The 27821-nt window shown below is 40.7% G+C and overlaps 1 protein-coding gene across 5 annotated transcripts in view; it reads left to right on the top strand.

The window, feature by feature from the left end:
• The first annotated feature begins 554 nt into the window (after nt 1–554).
• The window catches only part of ELOVL7 (ELOVL fatty acid elongase 7), a 115570-nt gene continuing 88303 nt past the window's right edge, over nt 555–27821 (top strand). Inside the window, exon 1 of one of the 5 annotated variants that reach the window (XM_049857671.1) lies at nt 555–644. The gene's annotated coding sequence lies outside the window, so the exon portion shown is untranslated. Of the gene's footprint in view, nt 645–1504; nt 1595–16345; nt 19584–27821 lie in introns of those variants that run through there. The other 4 variants (XM_049857676.1, XM_049857655.1, XM_049857663.1 and 1 more) reach the window with 4 other exon arrangements.

The raw sequence follows: 27821 nt of genomic DNA, 5'->3' as shown, positions 1-27821 counted from the left end.
ATGAAGGCAAAGTTTACCTAAAAAAAGAGAAATGTGAAATCTTTAGTTTCCTTGACTTCAAGATTCTTTCAAATTTGAGCTTTCTTTCTTTTTTTAAACTTCCTTTTAATGACTACTAATAGGAAACCCTGGTGGCAAGTGGTTAAGAATTTGGCTGCTAACCAAAAGGTCGGCAGTTCAAATCCACCAACCAGATGCTCCTTGGAAACCATACAGGGCAGTTCTCTGTGTTACAGGGTCGCTATGAGTCGGAATCGACTCGACTTGGCAATGGGTTTTTTAACGGGCTCAGCATTGTACATGAAACATTAAAAACCACTTGTTCAATGTCATAGGATCAGGCTGTGGAAGGCAAATCCTCAACATGGTTTTGATTGTTCTCCCTGCCTATAACCTCCCCCTGCCCCTTGTCTTACTTAATCCTTTTATTCTGATTCAATGATTAGAACTCAGGGCACAAACTCACAGCCCACGTTTGTGAAATGGTTAGGTCAGGTTATTTTTCAGGTTTCTAGATGAACACTCTATTTCTTGGTTTTGCTTTCTAGGCAAATACCTTCTCTGGACTCCTATTTTGACTTCCAGTTACACCAGGATTCCAAAAGGCACCAGTGGTTAAAAGGATCATAATCAGACAAGGCCAGGTAAACTGAAATGTAAAAATAGGGACGGCTCGTGTGCACACTCGTCTAGTATTTGTGACCACCCCACTCCCCAATCCAACCGTAGGTAAGATGACATGAGTTTGCTAGACTTTGTTCCCTGCAGCAGTTAATGTCACTATTCAGTAAAAAAAAAAAAAAAAAAAGATTAGATACAATCTACTCTTCGCTGCTCTAAAAGCGTCCTACACCCTCTAGTATTTGCAGTACTTCTCCACTCTCTTCGTAAGCAGATGATGGAGTGGATCTCACACCTCACTTCTTCAAGTTACTTTGGGCTTCTCCTTTCGGGGTCGTCCTTCGGTCAGCCCTCCGTTTTAGGTACGAATTAACCTCTCCGAATAGCTTTCAGGAGGAGAGACTTCTTTTCTGTCGTCTTCCCCGCCAGCCTTATCCTCAGGGTTTTTTTTCATTCCAGGTTTTCCTACAACGCATTCCTGAGTCATTCACGACGACCATTTTCGTACTATTTGTTAAGTCGAGAAGATCCCAGTGATGGCATTTTCGCTCAGAAAGAAACGTAATCAGTACCAAGACCGGTACCCCTAAGTGACCAGTAGTCCCCGGTCCAGGGCAAGGCTCCGAGGGTTGCAGCGAGCGGCGCGGGGTCGCACAGGCGAGGTCGGGGGAGCCGGGCTGAGGTGCGGCGCCCGAAGCCTCCAGCCCTTCCCGGCCGCTCCCGCTCCCTCTGAGCCGGCGGGCGGCTCCTCCCTCCCGGCCCCTCGGCGGGTACCTGGCTGCGGGCGGGCAGGGGCGGCGCTGCGCGGCGTCACGAGGCGGGGTGTGTTGGCGGGCAGGTGACACCCGTCTGCCTCCTCCTCTTTTCCAGCTCCGTCGGCGGTCGGGGCTGCAGGGGCGGCCGTGAGGAGCTCCGCGCTCGCGCCGCCGCCGCCCTCGCGCGCTCCTGGGCCTTCGGCTCCTCTCCCGGAGGGGTGAGTGCGGGGCTCCCGGTCCGCCGGCTGGAGCCAAACTTTTTCCCGGCGCGGAGAAGAGATGGGGGAGGGAGAGAGACCAAGGGGAGAGGCGCGGGGAAGTGCTGGATGGAAGAACTTGGGTGCGGCGCGCGGGGGTCTGCGCTCCGGTGAAGGAGCCTCGGGGAGAAGCGCCAGGCCCTCTCTGGGCCCTGAGGCGGCGCTTCGGAAGTTCTCTTACCCGGGCTTGGGCATGGGGAGGGCGGAGGCCCTTCTCTGCTGGGGAACCGGGACGCCGCGCTCACCTGCGCCTTCGCGGTGAACCACCGCCTGCCACCCCTAGCATCCGAAAGGGCAGGTCGAGGCCCGGCGAGCGCATCGCGAGCGGAGCCAGGACGGTGGGTTCCTGCCCGCCCGCCGGGGGACTCGAGCCTCCTCCGAGCGCTGCCCAGCGCGGGTCCTGCTGTTCCGGGAGGGAGGACAAAGGTGCTCGCCGGGTGGGACCGGGAGAGGGCAGGACCTGCTCGACCTTGTCCGCCGAGGTCACTTTTCTAGCTCCGGGGTCTGGCCTCGCTAGCCACCCCGCACAATTCCTGAGCCGCTTTCTTTTTGCTTCCTTCCCCTCTCGGGCGCTTTTGTGTCCTCGCGGCCGGAATGTACTTGCAACGCTGGCCGCGGAGCGGGGCGCTGTCTCTTTGGCTGCGGGAGCCGCATCCTGCCCGGTGGCTGCGGCTGGCAGGGGAGGAGGGTGCTGAGTACAGAGCCGTAGAACAGGTCTTGCCAGAGATGGAAACGGGAAAGCCTGTTGTTTTATCTTATGAGGTTTCGTTCGTTGGGAAATGAGCCTTCCCCCCCCCCCCCCCCCTTAATCAGCCAGCACTGATTCAAACTTACCGGATGCGGAGAGAATGGTCTTTCGAACTCCCAGGGGAACTCCGGCAGGAAGGATCCCGTCTCCACCGCTGCTCAGCTCCCTTTGTGGTTGGGGAATCAAGTCCCACACCAACTGAGGAGCAGTTTGATCCAGCGGAGATCTGGCTGCTGGTCTTTCCCCGTCTTGCTGAGATATCACCTTGAAAAGCGTTTTCACTTAACCCTTTGCTCTCACTGCTCGCTTTTACTGTTAAAAAAGTCAGATACTTTGTGGCTGTCTCCGGCTTCTTACCGCGCGCTTGCTTATTAATTCCCTTACTTTGCAGCTTCTGCTCCTACTACTGGGCAGAAATTGTTCTCCCCAAGGTCACCCAGAACTAAAACAATCGCCCCCCGCCGCAGTGGCAGACGTTTATCAAGTGCTTTTGTGCCAGGGACTGTTCTAAGTACTTGTATTAACTGTTTTAACCCCCCAAACGATCCCGTGAGATACGTGAAAATATTTCCCTCATTTTATAAATGAGGAAACTGAGGCACAGACAGGTTAAGTAACCTGCCCAGGGCCACACCCCTAATAAGTAGCTGAGATGGCATTCCGACCCAGGGGCTCCGCTCCAGCGCTGGAGCTTTTCACCACTATGCATACTGCCTCAGCTGGAGTTCCTTTCTTAGTCCTTACTTTATTGAAGTCCTGTGCTATTTCAAGCATCATTGACCAGTCTATCATTCTCAGGTCCTTTTCCCTTTTTGTGTGGCTTTGCGCTCTCCTAGTTTAGGCTCCTTATTTCACTTCATTTTTTTTTTTTTAAAGATCTCATGGTTACTTCAGCGTTCCCGGGTTTAAGATTCTGTGGTTTCCATATATGTCTTCTTCAGTTTTCGTGTAACATCTGTCAGTGCACTTTACAATATTCCATTTGGACTTGCCCTGCTTTGCCCTAAAGCATCTCTAGGGAATCCCTTTCCTGTCAGGTGCCCCACAGTTGTTCTAGTCACCAAGGCTTAAAACTCAATGGTCCTGTCTCACATCACCCCTCTTTGAATGGAGAAATCTCTTTCAGCTTTTATGTTTTCTCTTCCTTCTAGCCTTCATCAGTCTCACCTCTGTGAATACTCTCTCCACCAGTCTCCCTCCTCTTCACCCTTGTACACTCATTTATCACTTATTATTTACCATTTTCTACTGTGGATTATCTTGGTAAAATTATAAACAACTTAGACATTAAATCTTCAGATCTTACAACTAGTAATTGTTTGATAAATGTTTGCAGAGGAAGACCTGGTAGACTTGATGATGGTGGAAAACATTTTGAACTTTTTATGCCAGGTTTTACAGGATGTTAAAGAGTTCGCTTGGGTAGTTGTGGGGAGTGGGTGGGGAGCATTACTGTAGGTGAAAGGGAGAAAAGCCTGTGCTGACTGCATTGCTGAAGACAAGAACCCAGTTACTCTGGCTGAACATCACATTTAGAGGGAATGAAGTAGGACCAAATCAGCAGAGACCACAGATCCTAAACTTACCTTTTTTTCCTCATTTTTTAATTAAAAAAAAAATTAATTAACATGTACACAGCAGAACGTACACCCATTCATCAGCTTCTACCTGGGCAGCTCAGTGACGTTGATTACTTTTTTCACATTGTGTCTCTGTTCTTGCTATCTCCTCCCCTATTGTTTCATCACCATTAACTTAGACTCACTACAGCCTAAACGTCTCATCTGCTGTTTTAGAGATACTGTTGTCAGTTCTAAGCTTACCTTAATAAAAAGAAATTGATACAGAACCACAGTAAATTAAAAAAAATTTTTTTAAATAAAGCTTCATAAAACAGGAATAGTTTGATATAATAGATATTTTTAGAAATAGAATAACTGTCTTATTTTGGCAGTAAATATGGTAGCTGGATGAGGCTGCAGTCAGGTTTTTTCCAAAATCTCTGTGTAAGGTGTTGTGGACCCAAGAGGCTTTGGCAAGAAAGAACTGTCTGAGTTTGGGAAGGTGTGAGGTGAGAAGGAAAGGTGGTACCAATATGGTGAGATTGGGGAGCCAGGAAGGGTAGTTATTCTGGACCCATTCAGTATAATTCAACCACAATAAATGTTTTTGCCATTTTCTCTTTTTTTCTATGCATGGTTTCCTACTCTATGTAAAAGCTTAGTATTCCGCAATTTCTGCATAACACAGCATACAAACACTTTGCATCTTACATACTTTCAACACTCTTGTTTGCATTACGTTCCCAGTAATCATGGTATAATTTATTTAATGAGGCTTATATTGTTGGACAGATATATTAGTTACAAATTGTAAGCAATCTAAAGTACAGTTATACACATCTTTGCAGATATATCATTTTACAAATTAGGGGTTCTTATGATAGTGTTTCAGAAGTGGAATTACTTTGTCAACAAGTATAGTCATAGTTCTTAATACACATTGTCAGATTTCTAAAAGCAATTTAAAAATTGGGATGGGTGTATTGTCATGCTTACTTTTTCTCTCTGAAGTAACGGCAATTCAGTTCCATATGAACAGTTTCGTTAAACGACTTTTGCATGTTTGAGCTTATGCTAGAGACATTGGAACGTGCATACAAGAAAGCCTCTGTCCTCGAATTCTCATAGAGCTGAGGAATTAGGACTTGTCCTCATTTGTTTGTTTTCCTTGGTGTGCTGTTTGTGCATACATCAGTTTTAGGATAGGAACGGATGCTATCTACCAAAAACATAATTTTAGAGCAGTTGTAAGTTTGGCAGCGTGTTAAATTGAGAAAGAACCTGGAATTTCAATAATATGCATCACATAGCATGGAAGAAAGCATGCCATAAACAGTTTTAGAGAGGAATATATCTTACATGTGCTTCTGTGACTTAGCAAATTTTGACCATTTGCAAGTTAGAAAAAAATTGAAAGCTAGTGTAAATTGGGAATTTTATAAGAATGGTCTTCCATAAAATTGAGATTTCCACTTATTCGTGATAATTGATTTAGGGTAATGTATTGGAAACCCTGGTTGCGTGGTTGCGTAGTGGTTAAGTACTTCGGCTGCTAACCAAGAGGTTGGCAGTTCAAATCCACCAGGCGCTGCTTGGAAAATCTATGGGGCAGTTCTACTCTGTCCTATAGGGTCGCTATGAGTCGGAATCAACTCGACAGCAGTGGGTTTGGTGGTTTGGTTATTAAAAGCAAATGTTATTACATTGGCAAGTAAAGTTATTCCTTTTGTTAATGATAAAAGTAGGCATGTTGTTGTTAGTTGCTGTGTCTATAGTATCATCTCCAACTTGTGGAGACCCCATGTGTGCAGAATAGAGCTGCTCCATGGGGTTTCGAAGGCTATGACTTTTTGGAAGCAGATTGCCAGGCCTGTCTTCCGAGGTGCCTCTGAGTGAGTTTGAACCGCCAGCCTTTCAGCTAGTAGTCAAGCACTTAACTGTTAGCGCCACCCAGGGACTGTAGAAGAAGGCGTCCCATTAAACCCCACTACCATTCCAACTCATAGTGACCCTATAGGACAGAGTAGAACTGACTGGCTTTTCAAGGCTGTAATCTTTTTGGAAGCAGACTGCCCCATCTTTCTGCCATGAAGCGACTGGTGGGTTCAAAGTGCTGACCTTTGAATTAGCAGCCGAGTTCTTAACCATTTTTGTCACCAGGACTCCTTCTAAACAGACTTATTCAAATGAAATATGTTACCATATACCTATGTCTGCCATGTTAAACACAAATCTCAGTCAGCCTGGAGAAGCGACCACACAGGCACGAGCACCAGCAGCCCAGCTTCTCTGCCCCTCTAGTGTAAGTTTAATAGAGGCAAACCTAGACAAAATTGGGAAGTTTCAGAAGTTGTATGTCCAATAGATATTTGAGTGTCGGCCTTGTGTAAGGCAAGGTGACCAGCAGGATGCTTGAAGTCAGTCCGTCTAACTCTACGTGAGCTAGAGGGAGGTAAACAATTACAGTATAGTGTGATAATTGCTGTGATAGACACAGGGCACTGAGGAAGCAAAGCAGAGAAAGGGAGACAAGGAGGTCCTCCTGAGTGGAGAGAAAGAAGAATGCGAGTAAAGGCAGTGGAGAAGTGGGGTGAAGGGAGGTGTGGAGAAATCAAACCCAGGCAGAGAGAATGCAGGTGTGATCAGAGTTACTTTAAAATAACTGCAGGAGAGGGTATGGGATGAGGCTGCCTAGGCATTTAGGGTCCAGGTCCTTGTTTGACCTACTGAAGATTTTGGATTTTTTCCCAAAGTCAATGGGGAGCTCCTGGAGACCTATAAGAAGGAGAGGGACCTGATAAGGTTTGCATTTTAAAGCCATGCCTCTGGCTTCTGTGGAATATTTGCATTTTAAAGCCATGCATCTGGCTTTTTCTGAAACCTCCCCACCCTCCCGCTGGAGGGCTCTATCTCATTTATCTCATGTCTCCTTTTTCTGTCTGATTTGGAAGGGACAGCTACCTTCATTGTTTACATTAACTATCTTGATTATGCTGAGTTTGCCTAATAATTTTGGACTAAAAAGCAAACATCATGGGCATCTTCTGTACCAGCTGTCACATATTTATAGGATCCTCAGGCCTGCATTTAAATTTTAAACTTTTCATTGACAATCATGACGTAAATATATTGGCATCTCTCGCTGAAGAGGAGCGAGCTACTTGCATCAGGTGAACACTTGAGGCTATGTTGGCATCTTCCATCTGGAGGGGAGATGGGAGGGTAGAGGGTGTTAGAAACTGGCAAAACGGTCACAAGAGGAGAGACTGGAAGGAGGGAGCAGGCTGACTCATTAGGGGGAGAGTAAGTGGGAGTATGTAGTAAGGTGTATATAAGTTTATATGTGAGAGACTGACTTGATTTGTAAACTTTCACTTAAAGCACAGTAAAAATTATTTAAAAAAAAAAGTAAAGGTAAATATAAATGAAAAAAAAAAATATTGGCATCTTTTAAACACCAGTAATGGTTGCACTGGAGTCTCTGGGTGGTGCAAACAGCTAATGTGCTAAGCTATTAACTAAAAGATGGAGATTCAAGTCCCCCCAGGAATGCCTCAAAAGAAAGGCCTGGTGATCTACTTCTGAAGAATTGGTCACTGACAAACTTCTCACAGGTCTACTCTAATACGCATGGTGCTGCCATGAGTCAGAACTGACTCAATGGCAACAGGTAAACCAGTAAGTAATTGCACTGAGGCACTTCACATACATTTTCTTATGAACCCTCTGAAGCCAGCAAGTTGTGCCCCATAACCCTCACTGTACCCACGGTGCAGAAAGGTGAAAGAACTTATGCAGGGTACACTGGCAGAAGTGGTGCGGCCAGGATTTACACCCAGGTCTAACTGCAACGCTTAGACTCTTCCCACTCTGTGTATTAACTCTGTGAGTTGACATTTTAGTGTGTGTAGGAGACACTTGGTGGGTATAGGCTCTGATATCGCACTAGTTTTATGAGGGCTCTTGTGGGCAACTGTAAAAATAAACCTGATTTAGACTTCTTTAGGGTTCGTGGTAGAAATGTGGGATCTGTAAAAGGACCGTTTGGCTTCTCCTCCCAGATGGTCATTAAATGTCCAAGGATAGATGAATGAGGGTCTGGAATGAGGGAAGTTACTGAAAGCCTATTGTAGGCAGTTGCTAGAAACAGATCCGACCTGTTGCAGAACCTGCACCCTTTCTTGCCAGAGTGATGGCGTATTTAGCAGCCTCCAACCTAAATAGCATCGCTCCTTTTCCTTCCTCTTCATCCCAGATTTCTGGATTTTTTTTTTTTTTCTAAAGAGCACATTTGTAATTTATTTGCTTATTAGAATTAAATGACATAACAAATTCTCAATTTAGAAGGGTGATTGTTACTTAAAGTTCACTTAAAGGTGACTTAAGTCTGGAGCCCTAGTGGTGTAGTGGTTAAGAGTTTGGCTGTTAACCAAAAGGTCAGCAGTTTGAATCCATCAGCCGCTGCTTGGAAACCCTGTGGGATGGTTCTACTCTGTCCTATAGGGTTGCTATGAGTCAGAATCAACTTGATGGCAGTGGGTTTGGTTTGGTTTTTGGTTTATCTTAAGTCTGTCTAGGGGCTTCTCTGGCCCTCTCTTCTTACCTGTCTTTTTCCTACTTTCTCCTGGATGACAGTATTTGATTGCTCCTTGGGCCAAAGGGATTTATGTCTCAGAAACAGAACAAACCAATGTTGACCCTGCATTTCAATCCCTGTGTTGCCTATCACTTAGTTAGCTAGCAGGCCCACTCTAATACCTTCATCCTCTTCTTTGTAATTCCAACAGGTGTGACTTTAACTTGAGGAAAGAAAAGCGGGAGAAGTGACATTTGTAGGAAACCAGAGTCCAGTTCCTGATTGTTCATTAGCTTAGGGTGAGTTCCTGAGCAAATGTGGAATGGAATTTTAAAAATAAAGTTGTGAGAACTAGTATTCGTTATTCAAAGGGAGACAAAAAGGAATAGTAAATGTAACATTTAACATTAAGTAGTCGGAAACCCTGATGGTGTAGTGTTTAAGTGCTACAGCTGCTAATCAAAAGTTCAGCAGTTCAAATCCACCATTTGCTCCTTGGAAACTCTGTGGGGCAGTTCTACTCTGTCCTGTAGGGTCACTATGAGTCAGAGTCGACTCGGTGGCAATGAGTTTGTTTTTTTTTTTTTGGTTGGTTATAAAACCAAAAAACCAAACCCGTTGCTGTTAAGTCGACTCCGACTCATAGCGACCCTATAGGACAGAGTAGAACTGCCCCATAGAGTTTCCAAGGAGTGGCCGGTGGATTAGAACTGCGAGCCTTTTGGTCACTGCGCCACCAGGGTTGCAACATTAAGTATAGTTAATATTTTTTTAATTAAAAAATAGATATTTGGTTGAACATATGCACTGCTATTTCTATAGGTAATAAAAACAGTTGAACGTTGGCACGTGCTTCATCTGATACAAATGCAATACTGTTTACGTCTACCTGGTTGACCATCTCCATTTCCCCATAAAACATGCTGAGTGACGCCAAGGCATGAAGAACGCTGCTAGAGTGGCCTGTTCCCAGTTCCAGTGACTGGGCTGTTGCCTCGACAACAGTACACTGTATTTATTGCAAGCCTGTTGGTGCCAGTTACACTTGTTATTATGATTAGATAATTAAAGTGTGTAAAGCTAGGAAACACAAACCCAGTGCCGTCGAGTCAATTCCGACTCATAGCGACCCTATAGGACAGAGTAGAACTGCCCCATAGAGCTTCCAAGGAGTGCCTGGTGGATTTGAACTGCCGACCCTTTGGTTAGGAGCCGTAGCACTTAACCACTACGCCACCAGGGTTTCCAGGAAACACAAGGACAGTGCAAAAGGAAAGAATATTATTGTTTCTGTGAAAGGAATGTTGAATTCTTTAGAAAGATTCCATGAGAGTGAGTCACTAAAAAAGCAAGCATAGAATCTAAAAAGATTGGAGAGAAAACGATAAAAACTTGAAAGGTAATATCCTGAGATTACAAGTTAATTTAGTTTGTTTCATTTTGTTTTTTCTTTCAGATCCACTTAGAAAATTAAAACTGGAAATTATGTAAAATAAATTCTCAGTAGGGGTTATACAAAAGTATTGAGGAGGAACTCTTCCTCAAGGAAAGTCTTAGAACTATGGTACTTCAAAAAATTGGGACATATATGCATATTTATATGTTTTAAAGTAAAATAAATGTTTATAGTGTGTACATAATTTTCAGTTATTCACTACATGCAACTGTTTTGATTAACCAATCAGAACTGGCCAAAGTTGCTGCTGCTATTATTATAACTGTAATAGTTTATGCTGTAGTGTAGTAAGTAGTCAGAACCTTTGCCTCTGTGTTATTATACACACTTACATTAAAAAAAGAAAAAAAACAGTTCCGTTGGGAATGTAGTACAGGAGAGTTGCTTGTGGATTTATTTTCTTTGTTTAGCATATCATGCTAATGGTACATAATCAATTCCTACTTTTTACACCTAAATGAGATTTAAATTTATTTTAATGGATTTTTTTGAGAGTCTTTTACTAGTTGGAAAGGCTGAAGTAAAATACAACTGTTTTGACAAGAGGAGGTGGAGCCAGCATGATGCTATCGACAGAAGCACCATGGTGCCCCTCTGTAGCAAAGAGCCGAAAAACTAAGTAAAACAGATACAAACATAAATCCTGGAAGCCTAAGTACCAAATGAAGGAATAAAGAACTTGATTAAGCACCAAATGGAATAAGAAACTAATAAGAAAAGAGAATGAGGAAAGCTATGGAGTGGAGGTCCCCTACCAGCTAACATGGCTAATTCGGCATCTCAGATTACAGCTGCTAAAGAATGAAGACAGGGAATATGGGAAGGCAACTCCATGGAGCTCCCAGCAGGAGACAGAGCACCTGGCAACCAGGAATACACATTTTCCCACCCCCCATCCTTCTTCCCTCTGAGGCCTCTGCCTCTTTCCAATGGACCACATAACCAAATAAAACAAAAAGCAGGACAAAATAATCAAATGTATAATCAATAAACAAATGAATTAATTCCTGAATGTCCCAGAGACAGCAGATAATATCGAAACATATTAACAACAACAACAACAACAAAAAACCAGGGGAGGATGGCTCCAGAAAGTGACCAAAATAAAACAACAAATGACCTTCTGATGGAAGAAAAGTCACTGGAACTACCTGATAGGGAATTCAAAACAACATCAGAACAATAACAATATCAGAGTTCTCCAACAGATGAAGGAAAATAAAGCCAAAAATTAAGAAAAAAAATAGACAAAACCATGGAAAAGACAGACAAAACAGTGAAAGAAATCAGGAAAATAATACAGGAACAACATGTCAAAATAAATAAACAACTAGAAATCATACAAAAACAGCAATTAGAAATCCAAGAGATAAAAAACAAGATTTCAGGAATGGACAGTATAGTAGAAGGTTTTAGGAGCAACTTTGAAACGATGGAAGAGAAGATCAATGAAATTGAAGACAAATACTTGGATACCACTTTGAGGAAAAATCAGTGAAAAGAACGAAGGAAAATGAAGAAACCCTGAGAACGATGTGAGATACAATCAAAAGCAAAAATTTGCGTGTGATCGGCATTCCAGAATGGGGGAGAAAATGGAAAAGAGAGGATCATTGAAGATCTGCTGACAGAAAGCTTCTGTAATATGATGAAAGATGAAAAGCCAACCACCCAAGAAGCTCAGCAAACTTCATATAGGATAGACCTCAAAAGGAAAATACCAAGAGATATAATCACACTTGCTAAAATCAAAGACAAAGAAATAATTCTGAGAGAAGTTTGAGAAAAACGAAAAGCCACATATGGAGGGAAACAGTAAGACTAAGCTCAGATTACTTGCAAGAAACCATGCAAGCAAGAAGGCAATGGGATGAGATATATAAAATCTTGAAAGAAAAGACGTTCAACTAAGAATAATATATCCTGCAAAACTCTCGCTCAAATATGAGGGTGAAATTAGGACATTTCCATATAAGCAGAAATCGAGGGAATCTGTAAAAACCAAACCAAACTTACAAGAATTATTAAAGGGAGCCCTTTGATTAGAGAACCGACAACAACCTAAATCTAGCACATAAGACGAAATCAGCCAGATAATGAACTTCTCAAGGATAAAACAAAACTAAAAAATTTACAACAGGGAACCAGAGAGGTCCGTCTGCAGATAACAACAACATCATAACAATAACAGAGGGAATAAATGGTGTAGGTATAGAACTTTCAAACAGAGAGGAAGTCAAGCATTGTCACATGATAAAAGACTGGTTTAAACTTAGGAAGAGAGGGGTAAATTTCAAGGTAACCACAAAGAAAGTAACAAATCTGCTCATCAAAATAAAGAGGAAAAACATAAAGTTTCAAAATCTACAAAAGCAAAAGAAACAAATAAAAAAATACACAAACAAAAGGAATTCAGCACAGAAGAGTAAGAAGAACAAAGAAAATATTAGCACCACCAAAAAAGGACAGCAATAAACTCACACCTTTCAGTAATTAAATGAACATAAATGGCTTAAATGTACCGATAATGAGACAAAGAGTGATGGAATGGATTAAAAAAAACAAGACCCATCAATATGTTGTCTACAACATATACACCTTAGAAACAATGACATAAATATATTAAAAATCAAAGCATGGAAAAAATATGTCAAGCAAACAGCTAGCAAAAAAGAGCAGGAGTGACAATACTAATCTCAGATAAAATAGACTTTAAGACAAAATGCACCATAAAAAAAAAAAAAGACAAAAAAGGACATTATGTAATGATTAAAGGGACAATCCACCGTGAGGACATAACCATAATATCTATGCACCCAATGACAGGGCTCCAAAATACATAAAACAAACTCTAACACCACAAAAAGAGAAATTGATAGTTCCACAATAATAGGAGACTGCAACACACTACTCTTGGTAAAGCACAGAATATCTAAAATGAAACTCAACAAAGATACAGAAGATCTAAAGGCCACAATCAACCAACTTTAATTCATAGACATATATAGAACGCTCCACCCAACAGCAGCAAAGTACACATTCTTTTCTAATGCACAGGGAGAGTTCTCCAGAATAGATCATATCTTAGGCCACAAAGCAACCCTCAACAAAATCCAAAACACTGAGATAATACAAAGCATCTTCTCTGATCACAATGCCATCAAAGTAGAAATTAATAACAGGAAGAGCAAGGGAAGAAAATCAAATACATGGAAACTGAATAACACCTTGCTTAAATACCACTGGGTAATAGAAGAAATCAAAGATGGAATCCAAAAATTCCTATAATCAAACAAGAATGAAAACATATCATACCAAAACCTTTAGGACATAGCAAAGACTGTGCTCCAAGGTCATAGCAATAAACACATCAAAAAGGAAAGAAACAAAATCAAAACATTAGCTATACAACTCAAACAAATAGAGAGCAGCAAAAGAAGCCCACAGCCACCAGAAGAAAGAAAATAATAAAGGTCAAAGCAGAAATAAATGAAATAGAGAATAGAAAAACAATAGAAAGAATCAACAAAATCAAAAGTTGGTTCTTTGAAAGGATCAACAAAATTGACAAACCCATTGGCCAAACTGACAAAAGAAAAACAGGAGAGGACTCGAGTAAGTCAAATAAATGAAATGAGGGACATTACAACAGACGCAACTGAAATAAAAAAGATTGTTAACAGTACTATGAAAAAGTATACTACAACAAATATGAAAACCTAAAGGAAATGGATGAATTTCTAGAAACATACTACTTACCCAAACTAAAGTTGAGAATCTGAACAGACCCATAACAAGAGAAGGGATTGAAAAGGTAATTAAAAAACAACAACAACAAACTAACAAACTCCAAAACAAAAAATGCCCTAGCTCAGATGGCTTCACTGGAGAATTCTACCAAACATTCAGAAAAAAGCTTCCGCCAGTACTGTGTACTATTTGAGAACATAGAAATGGAAGGGATACTACCAGATTCATTTTATGAAGCCAGCATAACCCTGATACCAAAACCAGGCAAAGACGCCACAAAAAAAAGAAAATTACAGACCCATACGTCTCATGAACATAGATGCAAAAACTCTCAACGAAATTGTAGTCAACAGAATTCAGCATCATATTAAAAAAAAAAATACAGCTTGAAAAAGTGAGATTCATACCAGGTATGCAAGGATGGTTCACCATTAGAAAATCAGCCAACATAATCCACCACATAAATAAAACAAACAAACAAAAAAAAGAATCACGTGATCATCTCAATCAATGCAGAAAAGGCATTCAACAAAGTCCAACACCCATTCCTGATAAAAACTGTCAATAAAATAGATACAGAAGGGAAAATCTTCACCATAATAAAGGGCATCTATATGAAACCAACAGCCAACATCATTCTTAATGGAGAGAGGCTGAAAACGTTCCCCTTGAGAACAGGAACAAGACAAGGATGCCCTTTATCACCACTCCTATTTAACATTGTGCTGGAGTCCTAGCTGGAGTAATAGGGCCAGACAAAGAAATAAATGACATTCAAATTGGTAATGAAGAAGTAAAACTGCCTCTATCTGCAGATGATATTGTTCTATACATAGAAAACCCAAAAGACTCTACAAGAAAACTACTGGAACTAATCAAAAGATTTAACAGTGTAGCAGGGTGCAAGATAAACATACAAAAATCAATTGGATTCCTATACACCAATAAAGAGAATGATGAAAAGGAAATCAGGAAAAAAAAAAAAACATTTATAATAGTCCCCCCCAAAATAAAATACTTAGGAATAAAGCTAACCAGGGAAGTAGAAGACCTGTACAAAGAAAACTGCAAAACACTACTGCAAGAAACCTAAAGAGACCTGGGTAAAATGGAAAAACAATCTATGCTCATGGACAGGTAGACTTAACATTGTGAAAATGTCAATTCTACCCAAAGAAATCTACAAATACAATGCAATCCGGATCCAGATACCAACAGTATTCTTTTTTAAAAAGTAAAAGAACTTTTTTTTTTAAGTTTTCTTTTTAAAGAGATGGAAAAAGTAATCATTAACTTTTTATGGAAAGGGAAAAGGCCCTGGATAAGTAAAGCAGCACTGAAGGAAAATAAAGTAGGAGGACTCGTACTACCTGACCTCCGAACCTACTGGTCAAAACAGACTGGTACTGGTACAACAACAGATACATTGACCATTGGAACAGAATTGAGAACCCAGATGTAAATCCATCCACTTACGGTCACCTGATCTTTGACAAAGGCCCAAAGCCCATCAAATGGGAAAAAGGCAGTCTTTTTAACAAATGATGCTTGCAAAACTGGATGTCCATCTGCAAAAAAAATGAAACAGGACCCATACCTCACACCATACACAAAAACTAATTCAAATTAGATCAAAGACCTAAATATAAAACCAAAAACTATGAAGATCATAGAAGAAAAAACAGTGTCAATGCCCTAACACATGGCATTAATAATATAGAAACCGTAACTGACATTACATAAACACCAGAAGGTAAGCTAGATAACTGGGATCATCTAAAAATTAAACACTTACGTTCATCAAAAGACTTCACCAAAAGAGTAAAAAGAGAACCTACAGACTGGAAAAAAGTTTTTGGCTATGATAAATCCAACAAAGTTCTAATCTCTGAAATCTACAGGAAAATCCAACACCTCTATAACAAAAAGCCAGTCCAACTAAAAAATGGGCAAAGGATATGAACAGACACTTCATCAAAGAAGACATTCGAGTGGCTAAGATACATGAGGAAATGCTTGCAATCACTAGCCATCAGGGAAATACAAATCAAAACCACAATGAGATACCATCTCACCCTGGCATTACTGGCATGAATCAAAAAAACAGAAAATAACAAATGTTGGAGAGGCTGTGGGGAGACTGGAACTCTTGCTGCTGATGTGAATGCTAAATGGTACAAGCATTTTGGAAAATAATATGGCTCTTTCTTAGAAAGCTAGAAATAGAAATATCATATGGTCCAGCAATCCAACTCCTAGGAATGTATCCTAGAGAAATAAGAGCGATCACACAAACGACATATGCATACCCATGTTCATTGCAGCATTGTTCACCATAGCAAAAAGATGAAAACATCCTAGGTGTCCATTAACAAATGAACAGATAAACAAACTGTGGTATATATACACAATGGAATACTATGCAATGGTAAAGAACAATGATGAATCTGCAAAGCATCTCACAACATGGGTGAATCTGGAGAGCATTATGCTGAGTAAAATAAGTCAATCACAAAAGGACAAATATTGTATGAGGCCACTACTCTAAAAATTTGAAAAGTTTTACCCACAAAAAGAAACAATCCTTGTTGGTTACGAAGGAGGGGAGGGGTGGGGATGGAAAAACACTAAATAAACAATAGATAAGTAGTAACTTTGGTAAAGGGTAAGAGAGTACACAAGAGTGGGGAAGCCAGCACAGCTTGGCCAAGATGAGGTCATAGAAGCTCCACAGACAAATCCAAATGCCCTGAGGGACCAAATTACTGGGCTGAGGGCTGTGGGGACCATGGTCTCGGGGAACATCTAGCTCAATTGGCATAACATAGTTTATAAAGAAAATGTTCTACATTTTACCTTCTTAAGTAGCATCTGGGGTCTTAAAAGCTTGTGAGTGGCCGTCTAAGATACTCCACTGGTCTTATCCTGTCTGGGACAAGGGAGAATGAAGAAAACCAAAGACAGAAGGGAAAGATTAGTCCAAAGGACTAATGGACCGCAAGTACCACAGCCTCTGCAGACTGAGTCCAGCACAACTAGATGGTGCCCGGCTATCACCACCAACTAACACAAACAGGGATCACAATAGAGGGTCCCAGACAGAGCTGGAGAAAAATGTAGAACAAAATTCAAACTCACAATTAAAAAAAAAAGAGACTAGACTTACTGGTCTGACAGAGATTGGAGAAACCCTGAGAGTATGGCCCCTGGACACCCTCATAGCTCAGTAATGAAGTCACTCCTGAGATTCACCCTTCAGCAAAAGATTAAACAAAACGAGACTAAACGGGCACACCAGTTAATGGGCAAAGATGAGAAGACAAGAGGGGACAGGAAAACTGGTAATCGGGAACCCAAAGTCGAGAACGGGAAAGTGTTGACATGTCATGGGGTTGGCAAGTGATGTCACAAAATAGTATGTGTATTAATTGTTCAGTGAGGATCTACTTTGCTCTGTAAACCTTCATCTAAATCATAATAAAAAGAAGAAAATAAAACTGTTTTCCATGTAAAATATAGGGGAGGTGAGCGCAATGCAAATATTTAAATTAATGAACTAATTTTAAAAGATTATTTTAATAATGTGAACCAATATGTAGAACTAGAGCTGCCTCATACCTCCCTTAAAGGATTAAAATAGAAATTGAAAACAGAAATGCCTAGTATAATGTTAACTACAAAAAAAAAAAAAAAAAGACCATTGATGTCGAGGTCTGTTAAACTTGATGAATTTCTGAGTGCTGTTAACCTGCCAAGCTGAATCAGCCAAGGAATAACTTATTTGAGATTCAAATAGTAATTACTGAAGTATAGAATTCTTCTCTGAAGCATTATAACAAGTTAATAAAAAAAATGCAAGTTTGTAAGATGAGAAAAATAAAAGTATATTTTATAGTGATAACATTTATTGAGCACATTCTATGTGCCAGGCACTGTGCTAAGTTCCTTACACATCTTATTTCACTAAATGTTGATGAAAGTCCTGAGGAAAGTGTCACTGCTCCTATTTTATATACAGGAAACTCACTTGTGTACAAGTTCCGTAAATTGCCCAAAATTACGTGGTTAGTTAGAAAAAGCACTGGTTATCGGACCCCATTAGTCTGAACTCCAAGGCCGATGATCTTACCGCTATTTATTATAGCTTAGTACTTTTGATCTGAATTTCTAGTATTTTTTTTAATGTAAGCAGTTTATTGGTGAGGTGATTCCAGGATTCCAGGTGTTGGAAAGTGGGGAAATGAGACAAGGAAAGGGGGCAAACGATACCCAGTATGTTAATGAAGAGGCTACCACTGTAGACACCTGGGGCTCAACCCCACTGGGATACACTTCAGTGTTATCCCACCCAAGAGGTGAAGAAGTGGGACCGTTGCTTGAACATGAGCATGTAGATCATTTCTTAAAGGAATGCTAAAGTGTTTTGAGCTTTAAAAGACCTTAAAAGTTATTTAGGCCAATCTCCTCTTTTTACAAATGAGGAAACTGAGGCCCAGAGAGACCAAGCCATTTGGCCAAGGCCACAAACCTTTCTGACATGCTGGGACCACAGACAAGTTCTACTAATGAGAATTCAAGTGTTTATCTAACTTACTAACCGTTTTCTCTTTTCTAGCCTCAAGTCTGTGGCTTTAAATTGCCCTACTCCATTCTTGACTCTAAGCCACAAACTTAATTATAGGCTGTCTCCATGTTACTAACCAGATCCATTCCTAACTGTGTCTTTAAGCCTTTGAGTCGAATTTGTAGGTAAGTTGGAACAGGTGCTTATGGTTCTTATTTAGCCTTAATTAGTGCAAGAAAAGGCAGGTGGCCTTTTCAGTGATTTAAAGCTGCACATGGAGCAAATGAAGGTGATTGTGATGAAGAATTTGTTGTGAGTAGGGATTGGTTCAGTGGTTTTGACGTGAAGACAAGCTTTCATAACATTAAAGACCAAGAAGAAGTTTAGTTGTCTGTTAAGCCTGGGCCCTCCTGGCATATGGTTAAGAGCTTATCCTTGGAAACCCCATGAGGCAGTTCTGTTCTGTCCTATAGAGTCACTGTGAGTTGATGGGTACCAACTTGATGGTACCCAACAACAGCAAGGGGTTGATTCAATCGTTTCATCTTGAGGGCAAATTTACATAACATTAAAGAGCAAGTACAAGTCTGCCCTTCATAACCCAGGGACTGCCTGTACTCCTTATAGACTTTACTGTAAAATGTGGATGGGCAAGGATTATGTTTTTCCAATGTTACAAATGGGGAAGCTCAGAGCAGTGCAGTGTCATACCTAGTCCTGAGGCTCATGTGCTGTAAAACCCTGAACCATGACTAAAAGCAGAAAAGAAGATGCATTATTTTAGCAAAGATGATTAAAATCTTCAGCCAAAACCATGATATCTCTTCATCTACAAACCCCTCTCATTCGTCCTCATTTTCTGTCCTTAGTCCTATGACCCCCAGAGTTTATTCCCCTTAGTTGATATCCAAAAAATCTCATAGATGTAGCATTTGTGGGGCTGAGCAGGGGTGAGGTCAATGGAAAGTTGGTGCTTACTGCTTTGTCGCATGCTTCCTAAAACAAAATCTCTCTGACCCCCAAACTGTGGTTTCCATCATTTCATCAGTAGACAGCAAGGATGGGTTGTTAGCCATCTCCTTAGTAACAGGCATATATGTGCTGCCGCTGCTACTGCTGTTGCTACTGCTGCTCCTCCTTGTCCTTCTTTGGCTTTATACTTCATGAAAACCTTTTCACATCATCTCAATTCCCACTGCAATTCTGTGTGGTATATACTCTTATGTCAATTTTACAGACCAAGAAACTCAGCCTCCAAGGAATTTTGATGATTTTCTCCAAGGTCACCTGTGTGGTGAGTGGCACTCATAAGTCTAGAACACAAATCTTCCCACTATTTATTTACACACAGTCTCCAAGTCTGTTTCCTTATCTTTAGAAAAAAAGTGTGTGTGTGTGTGTAGGGGCGGGGGTGTGGGGGAGGAAAGTAGATAATAACGCCCAAGAAATAGGAAGACTGCAGAGCTTGTGTGTGATAGTATATGGTTTACATCCTACCTTTTTCCAAAAAAGATTTGAAAGGCTTACAATAGATATATTAAGATCTAAGCGTTGTTAGGCGCTGTAAAGTCATTTCTGACTCATAGCAACCCTACGTACAACAGAATGAAACGCTGCCTGGTTCTGCGCCATCTGTGTCAGTCCATCTCATTGAGGGTCTTCCTCTTTTTCCCTGACCCTCTACTTTACCAAGCATCTAAAAGGGGGAAAATCTAGGTAATGTAGCTGTGATAAATGGAACACTTAAGTTTAACGGTTAGCTCGGATCTCATATTGAAAGAGCAAGAGAATGGTTTCCACAACTCTAATTGTTTGGTTTAAAAGAAGGCATAAAAAATTTCAAACGTATTTTTTTTCCCCCTAGAAGTGAATTGTAGAAGGAATTTATCAAGTAGGCTCTTATAAAGAAGATCTTGAATAGCTTTATACTTTCATATAAGTTTTGCTACAGATTCTAAGGTAGTCTTTAATATCGGTCCTTGATAACTCTATAATTATGGCCGTTAATGAAGGTAAATTCTTTGAAGGCATTTTTCCAAAGGCTCAAGGGCTAGGCTAATAATGTCTAGGTTCTCATTAAGATATAGAATAACTCAACTCTCACTAGGTAGAGCAGAACTTAAACTTGAGATTGGTGTATAGACGGTTGGTCTATAAAGGTAGCCTATGGTACTGAATCTTAAAGGCTTGGTTTTTTTTAGGTGCTGTTGAGTCGATTTCTGGTTCATAGCAACACCATGTGACAGAGCCGAACTGCTCTAGAGGGTTTTCTTTACATGAGCAGATCACCAGGTCTTTCTCCTTTGAGCAAATCACTGGGTCTTTCTCCCGTGGAGCTACTAGGTGGGTTTGAACCGCCAACCTTTTTTGGTTAGCAGCCAAGCACTTAACTGTTGCATGACCAGAGCTCCTTTCTTAAAGGCTAAAGGCTATTAATTTAAGAAAGGCATGAAATAATACATGTAAAATGCTTAATAAAATTTACCTTACTGTATAATTCTAAAAGGATTGGCCTTTCATGCTAATGTTGAAATTAGGCAGATAATATTGACATTAACCAACTGTGTAGACTTATCCATTGTACGAGGCCACGTGGACAGAGAGTCACCAGAAAAAATTATTGTCTCCCACATCCTTGGTAATTTTCATTTCTGTTGTCCTAGTCCTCTAAGAAGAAAGTTTCTACTCTTAATGTGAAATCAACATTCACTCATTTATGTAATAAACATTGGCTATTGGTTTTTTTTTTTATTATTTGCTATGTGTGAGGCACTGGAAATATAAAAATCTAGAAGTCATCTTTTCCCTTTATTTTATTCTTTCTTTATCTGATGCTCACATCCAAATTAGCAGCAGTCATGTCAGCTATGTCCATAAAATATATTCTGAATCCATCTACTTCAATAAACCCCTGATTCGATTGTCCCCCTATTCTCTACCAAAGAACCAAATTAATTTTTAAAAACATAAGTCAATTCATATCACTGCTTTGCCTAAAAAGCCTCTGATGGTTTTCTGTTCCACATAGAATAAAAACCAGGCTCCTTAACTGGGGCCTCAAGGCCCTGCACTCCCACATCTCCGAGTCATCCAGCATCACTGCCTTCCTCGTGTGCTACCTTCTCTTCTTCTAGTACTATCTTAGTTTCCTAGTGCTGTGCTGCTATAACAGAAATACCATAAGTGGGTGGCTTTAAAGGACAAAAATTTATTTATTTTATTACAGTTGAGGAGGCTAGAAGTGCAAATTCAGTGTGTGATTCTAGGGAGATGTCATGGATTGAATTATGTCCCCGCAAAAATGTGTGTATCAACTTTGTTAGGTCATGATTCCCAGTATTGTGTGGTTATCCTCCATTTTGTGATTGTAATTTTATGTTGAGAGAATTAGAATTGTACTCAAGGTACAATCCCCAATCCAAGGTAAAGGGAGTTTCCCTGAGGTGTGACCTGCACCACCTTTTATCTCTTAAGAGATAAAAGGAAAGAGAAGCAAGCAGAAAGTTGGGGACCTCATACTACCAAGACAGCAGCACCAGGAGCAGAATGTGTCCTTTGAACATAGGGTCTCTGGGCCTGAGAAGCTCCTTGACCAGGAAAAGACTGAGGACAAGGACCTTTCCTTAGAGCTGACAGAGAGAGAAAGACTGCCCCTGGACCTGACGTCCTGAATTTGGACTTGTGACCTACTAGGCTGTGAGAAAATAAATTTCTCTTTGTTAAAGCCATCCATTTGTGGTATTTCTGTTATGGCAGCACTAGATGACTAAGACAGGAGAGGTCCTCCTTTATCTATTTTGGCCTCTAGTAGCCTGCAATCCCTGGTCCCTTGGCCATCTTCCCTTGGCATGGCATCTATCTTCCCCAGTTTGTGTTTGCTTTCTTGTCTCTGTGTCTCTGTTGCTCCTTGTAACTCGGAAGTGATTAAATTTAGGACACATCCTACACTGACATGGCCTCATTAGCATAACAGAGAAAACCCTATTTTCAAAGAGGATTACATCCACAGTTTTATACAAAACAAGCAAAAGTCAAAAAACAAAACCACTGCCCTCAAGTTGATTCCTGGTGACCCCCATGTATTACAGAGTAGAACTCCGATCCATAGGGGTTTTTTTGGCTGTAATCTTATGGAAAGAGATTGTCAGGCCTGTCTTCCACACACTGCTGAGTGAATTTGAACCACCAACCTTTTGCTTAGTAGCTGAGAATAAACTGTTTGCATCACCCAGGGCCGCTTTTCCACAGATATAGGTGTTAGGATTCCAACACAGATTTTGAGGGAACACAATTCAAGCTGTAAGAAATACTAAGTTTGTTTCTGCCTCCAGGCTTTTGTCCTTATGGTTGACTCCTCCAGGACCCCTTGACAGCTTCAGATCTTCCAGATCTTTCTAACCTTCCTGACTGCCCTTCTACTGTTGCAGCCCTCTGCTCCTGGGAGCCTATGCCGGACCACCCTTCTACTGTTGCAGCCCTCTCCCCCTGGTAGCCTATTGTGTTATTCTGTTTCATTTTCTTCATAGTTTTGACACTGCCATTCCGCCCCCCCCACCCCACACCCAATGCTGTTGAGTCAATTCCAACTCATATGACGCTATAGGACAGAGTAGAACCGCCCCATAGAGTTTCCAAGTTGCACCTGGTAGATTTGAACTGCCCACCTTTTTGTTAGCAGCTGTAGCTCTTAACCACCATACCACCAGGGTTTCCAATTTTGGTACTAGTTGTCTTATTTATGTTTATTTTTGCTTATCTTTGCTTACTTGTTTGTCTCCCCACAAAAATAAATATAAACTCAGTGAAAACAGGGATCTTGCTATATCCCTAGTGTCACAAAGGACTTTTGGCACATAGCAGGTACCCAGATGTTTGTTCAATTAATGCATGGTTCCTCCCCCCAAGAACCTTATGGTCTCTGATACTGGGTCTCAAGAGCTGAGTTGTGCTTATGAGCAAGGATGTCAAGAGCCTTTCAGTGTGCTGGCAAAGCTAGACTGACATAGAGAATGGGCAACTGAGTTCTGTCCAGAATAAAATTATGTAGGGGAGGGGGAGAGGGAGGGTGAGAAAAGCATGTGGACTGTTTCCTGTTGTTCAAGGATGGAGAGAAATGTCCTCTCCTCTATCTTCTCCCCTGTCAAAAAAGAAAAACAGAAGAAAGCTATATACGTACCCTACCCAAACCAAGCTTAAAATGAAAGTAATATGAGATATCATATATCATATATCACATTTCCTGAAATACCTGACCCCTCTGGATCATTTGTTCTGAGAAGGCTCATTATGAGCACTCAGTCATATGAGTCAATAAGACTGACTGCCAAAAGAAAAAAAAAAAAGACATCAAAATCTACCAGCCTTTCCATCATTCCAGAATTATCTTCGTTAGCATGCCTTTCCCCAGTGGCAGTCAGAACTCACTTTTTCCAACCTACTGTCAGAATACAGGTAGTTTTGTGGACTACCAGGGTTTCATATCCATGTTTTTCATAGTAAATATAGAAAAAGGTATAGAGGTTTGTGATATAGGCAGATTTTTTTTCTGCTTGACATGGAAGATTGTACTTCCATTTACTCAGGAAAACCAAATTATTTTGTGATTATGTAATAGATGCTGATTTTAGAAATACGGAAAATTTTTAACAAAAAAGAAAGATCACCTATAATCTACTAACCAAAAATAACTATTTTTAATTTTTTATTATTATTATTTTATTACATTTTTGGCGAAAGTTTACACAGCACATTAGGTTCCCATTTAACAATTTCTATACATATTGTTCAGTGACATTTGTTACATTTTTCACAATGTGTCAGCATTCTAATTATATTTCCGTTAATCTGTCTTCTCTGCACCCCCTTCTCATCTTTGCTTTAGGGTAAATGCTGACAATTTGGTCTCATGTAGATGATTATTTAAAGGAGCACAGTATTCGTGGGTAATATTTTTTTTTTTTGAGCCAATCTTATTATATGCTGAAAGGTAACCTCCAGAAGTGGGTTCAGTTTCAAGTTTAAAAGGTATTTCAGGGCTGTCATGGATTCAGTTGTGTCCCCCAAAAATATGTGTATCAATTTGGCTAGGCCAAGATTCCCAATATTGTGTGATTGCCCCCATTTTGTCATCTGATGTCATTTTCCTATGTGTTGTAAATTCTAATCTCTGCCTATGGTTAATAAGGCAAGATTAGATTATGTTAAGGAGGATTAGGGTGGGATGTAACACCCTTGCTCACGTTGCATCCCTGATCCAATGTAAGGGTTGTTTTCCTGGGGTGTGGCCTGCACCACCTTTTATCTTACAGGAGTTAGAAGGAAAGGGAAGTGAGCACAAGATGGGAACCTCAGACCACCAAGACAGCAGCCCCAGGAGCAGAGTGCATCCTTTGGACCTGGGGTTCCTGTGAGGAGAGGCTTCTAGGCAGGGAATGATTGATGAGAAGGACCTTCCTCCAGAGCTGACAGAGAAAGGCTTCCCCTGAAGCTGACGTCTTGAGTTCAGACTTCTGGCCTATTAGACTGAGAGAATAAATTCCTGTTTGTTAAAGCCATCTACTTGTGGTATTTCTGTTATAGCAGCACAAGATGACTAAGACAAGGGGAATAGCCTTGAGGAATCCTCTAGTCTCTACTGGTCCAGTAAGTCTGGCTTTTTTGGGAATTTGAGGTTTGTTCTACATTTTTCTCCCATTCTGTCTAGGACCATCTATTGTGTCCCTGGTCAGAACAGTTGTTAATGGTAGCTGGGCACCATCTAGTTCTTCTGGTCTCAGGATAGATGAGGCCGTGGTTCCACTGCTAACATTTTGATAAATTGCTTTGTAGCCTATTTTAGCTATTTTAAAAAGTCGTTGAAGTTTTAATTGAGTACTATTACGGGAAGAACAAGAACTGTCTCCTAGTATACTTTTATTTAAAACCTTATAGGTATTTTCAACATGGAAATTTTATTCCTTACTTTCTTAAAAACTCATATTATGGAAATTTCCAAACATTTATGTAAGTAGAGAGTAAGATAATGGACCAAATGTACCTACCACCCAGACTACTTTTATGGGCTTACCTGTATATTACAGAGATAGTTACTGTTACATATATGTGTGCGGCAACACCTTCCCTATGTTAAAATCTGTAACCTGAAAGACAATTGTGACTTTTGTTCTCTGTAGGATTCAGCAGTCCACATGGCTTGCCCATCTATCTTTGGGTACCATTTCCCTATCCAGATAGGCTTCTATTTTTCGATTCCCTCTTTCTATTCTCACCTGGACTGAACCTGTTACTGCCAATTTTTGCTTGCCTCAAAGGCAAGGTATTTGAGGCCAGTTGATTCCCACACTTCATTCCTCTCATTTTTGTAAAGTTTGGTAACTGCCTAAAAGAGAAGCCCCTTACTGGGTATTACAGCCTTTCTGTTGTCTCCTCCTACTCTTAACCACCCTTTCAGCTCTGCCCTTTTTCCTTTAACACCTTGTTCTATTATGTTCAAACCCGTTTATATTCTCAGTCCCATTAACTTTCCAATGTAACTGAATCATGACTCTTTCTCTTCATGTCCATATACATCTATGAGAAGGTTCATTCAACAAGTATTTGAATGTCTGCCACATGCCAGGCCCTCTCTTAGGTGCTAGAAAGGTAGCAGCACAAAGACAGAAAAAGATCTTTGCCCCTGAAAAGCTTTTATTTTAGAGTGGTGTTTGCAGGTGCAGGGGTGAGACAATAAACAGACAAATGTTGTTTTAAATGGCATGGAGTCAATTCCAACTCATAGCAACTCCATGTACTACAACAGAACAAAACACTGCCAGGTCCTGCATCATCCCCACAATCGTTGCTATGTTTGATCCCATTATTGTCAGTCCATCTAATTGAGAGTCTTCCTCTCTTTTGCTGACCCTCCGCTTTACAAAGCATGATGTCCTTCTGCAAGGACTGGTCCCTCCTGATAGCATGTCCAAAGTACATGAGATGAAGTCTTGCCTTCCTTTTTTCCAAGGAGAATTCTGGTTGTACTTCTTCCAATACATGTTTGTTCATTCTTCTAGCAGTCCAGGGTATATTCAATATTCTTTACCAGCACCATAATTCAAAGGCATCAATTCTTCTCTGGTCTTGCTTATTCATTGCCCAGCTTTCACATGCTTATGAAGCAACTGAAAATACCATGGCTTGTATCAGGTGCACATTAGTCCTCGAAGTGACATCTTTATTTTTTAACACTTTAAAGAGGCCTTCTGCAGCTGCCATGGAGCCCTGGTGGCACTGTGGTTAAGTGATCCAACTACTAGCCAAAAAGTTGGTGGTTCAAATCTACCAGCCGCTCCTTAGAAACCCTATAGGCAGTTCTACTCTGTCCTCTAGGGTCAGAATCAACTCGATGGCAACTGGTTTTTCAGGGCAGCGGTTTTGCCTAATGCAACACGTTTTTTGAGTTCCTGACTGCTGCTTCCATGGGCATTGATTGTGGAGTCAAGTAAAATGAAATCCTTGACAACTTCAATCTTTTCTCCATTTATCATGATGTTGCTTATTGGTCCAGTTGTGAGAGTCTTTGTTTCCTTTTTGTTGAGGTGTAATCCATACTGAAGGCTGTAGTCTTTGATCTTCATCACTAAGTTCTCCAAGTCCTCTTTTGCTTTCAGCAAGCAAGATTGTGTCATCTGCATATCGCAGGTTGTTAATGAGTCTTCCTCCAATCCTGTTGCTGTGTTCTACTTCATATAGTCCAGCTTCTTGGATTATATCTCAGCATACAGAGTGAATACGTATGGCGAAAGGATACAACTCTGAAATACAGCTTTCCTGATTTTAAAAGATGCAGTATCCCCTTTTTCTGTTTGAACAATTGCCTCTCCACCATTCATCTGTCAGTTTGTCATATGTGGTGGCTTGTGTGTTGCTGTGATGCTGGAAGCTATATCATCAGCATTTCAAATAACAGCAGGATCACCCATGATAGATAGGTTTCAGCAGAGCTTCCGGACTAACACAGACTGGAAAGAAGGACCTGTAGATCTACTTCTGAAAAAATTGTCCAGTAAAAACCATACGGATAGTAGCAGAACATTGTCTGATATAGTGATGAAAGATGAGTCCCTCAGGTTGGAAGGCACATAAAATACGACTGGGGAAAAGCTGCCTCTTCAAAGTAGAGTTGACCTTAATGACGTGAATGGAATAAAGCTTTCTGGACCTTCATTTGCTGATGTGGCACAACTTAAAATGAGAAGAAGTAGCTGCAAACATCCATTTATAATTGGAATGTGCAATGTACAAAGTATGACTCTTGGAAAATTGAAAGTCATCAAAAATGAAATGGAATGCTTGAAGATAGATATCCTAGGCATTAGTAAGCTAAAACGGACTGGTATCGGCCATTTTGAATCAGACAATCATGTGGTCTACTATGCCTCGAATGACAAATTGAAGAGGAATGGCATTGGACTCATCATCGAAAACAGCATTTCAAGATCTGTCCTGAAATACAACGCTATCAGTGATAGGATAATAATCCATATGCTTAACA

The sequence above is a fragment of the Elephas maximus genome, chromosome 2 (genome assembly GCF_024166365.1).
Source record: "Elephas maximus indicus isolate mEleMax1 chromosome 2, mEleMax1 primary haplotype, whole genome shotgun sequence".
NCBI classification, from domain to species: Eukaryota; Metazoa; Chordata; class Mammalia; order Proboscidea; family Elephantidae; genus Elephas; species Elephas maximus.
The sequence above is the reverse complement of the archived record's forward strand: the minus strand, read 5'-3'. Positions and strand labels throughout refer to the sequence as shown.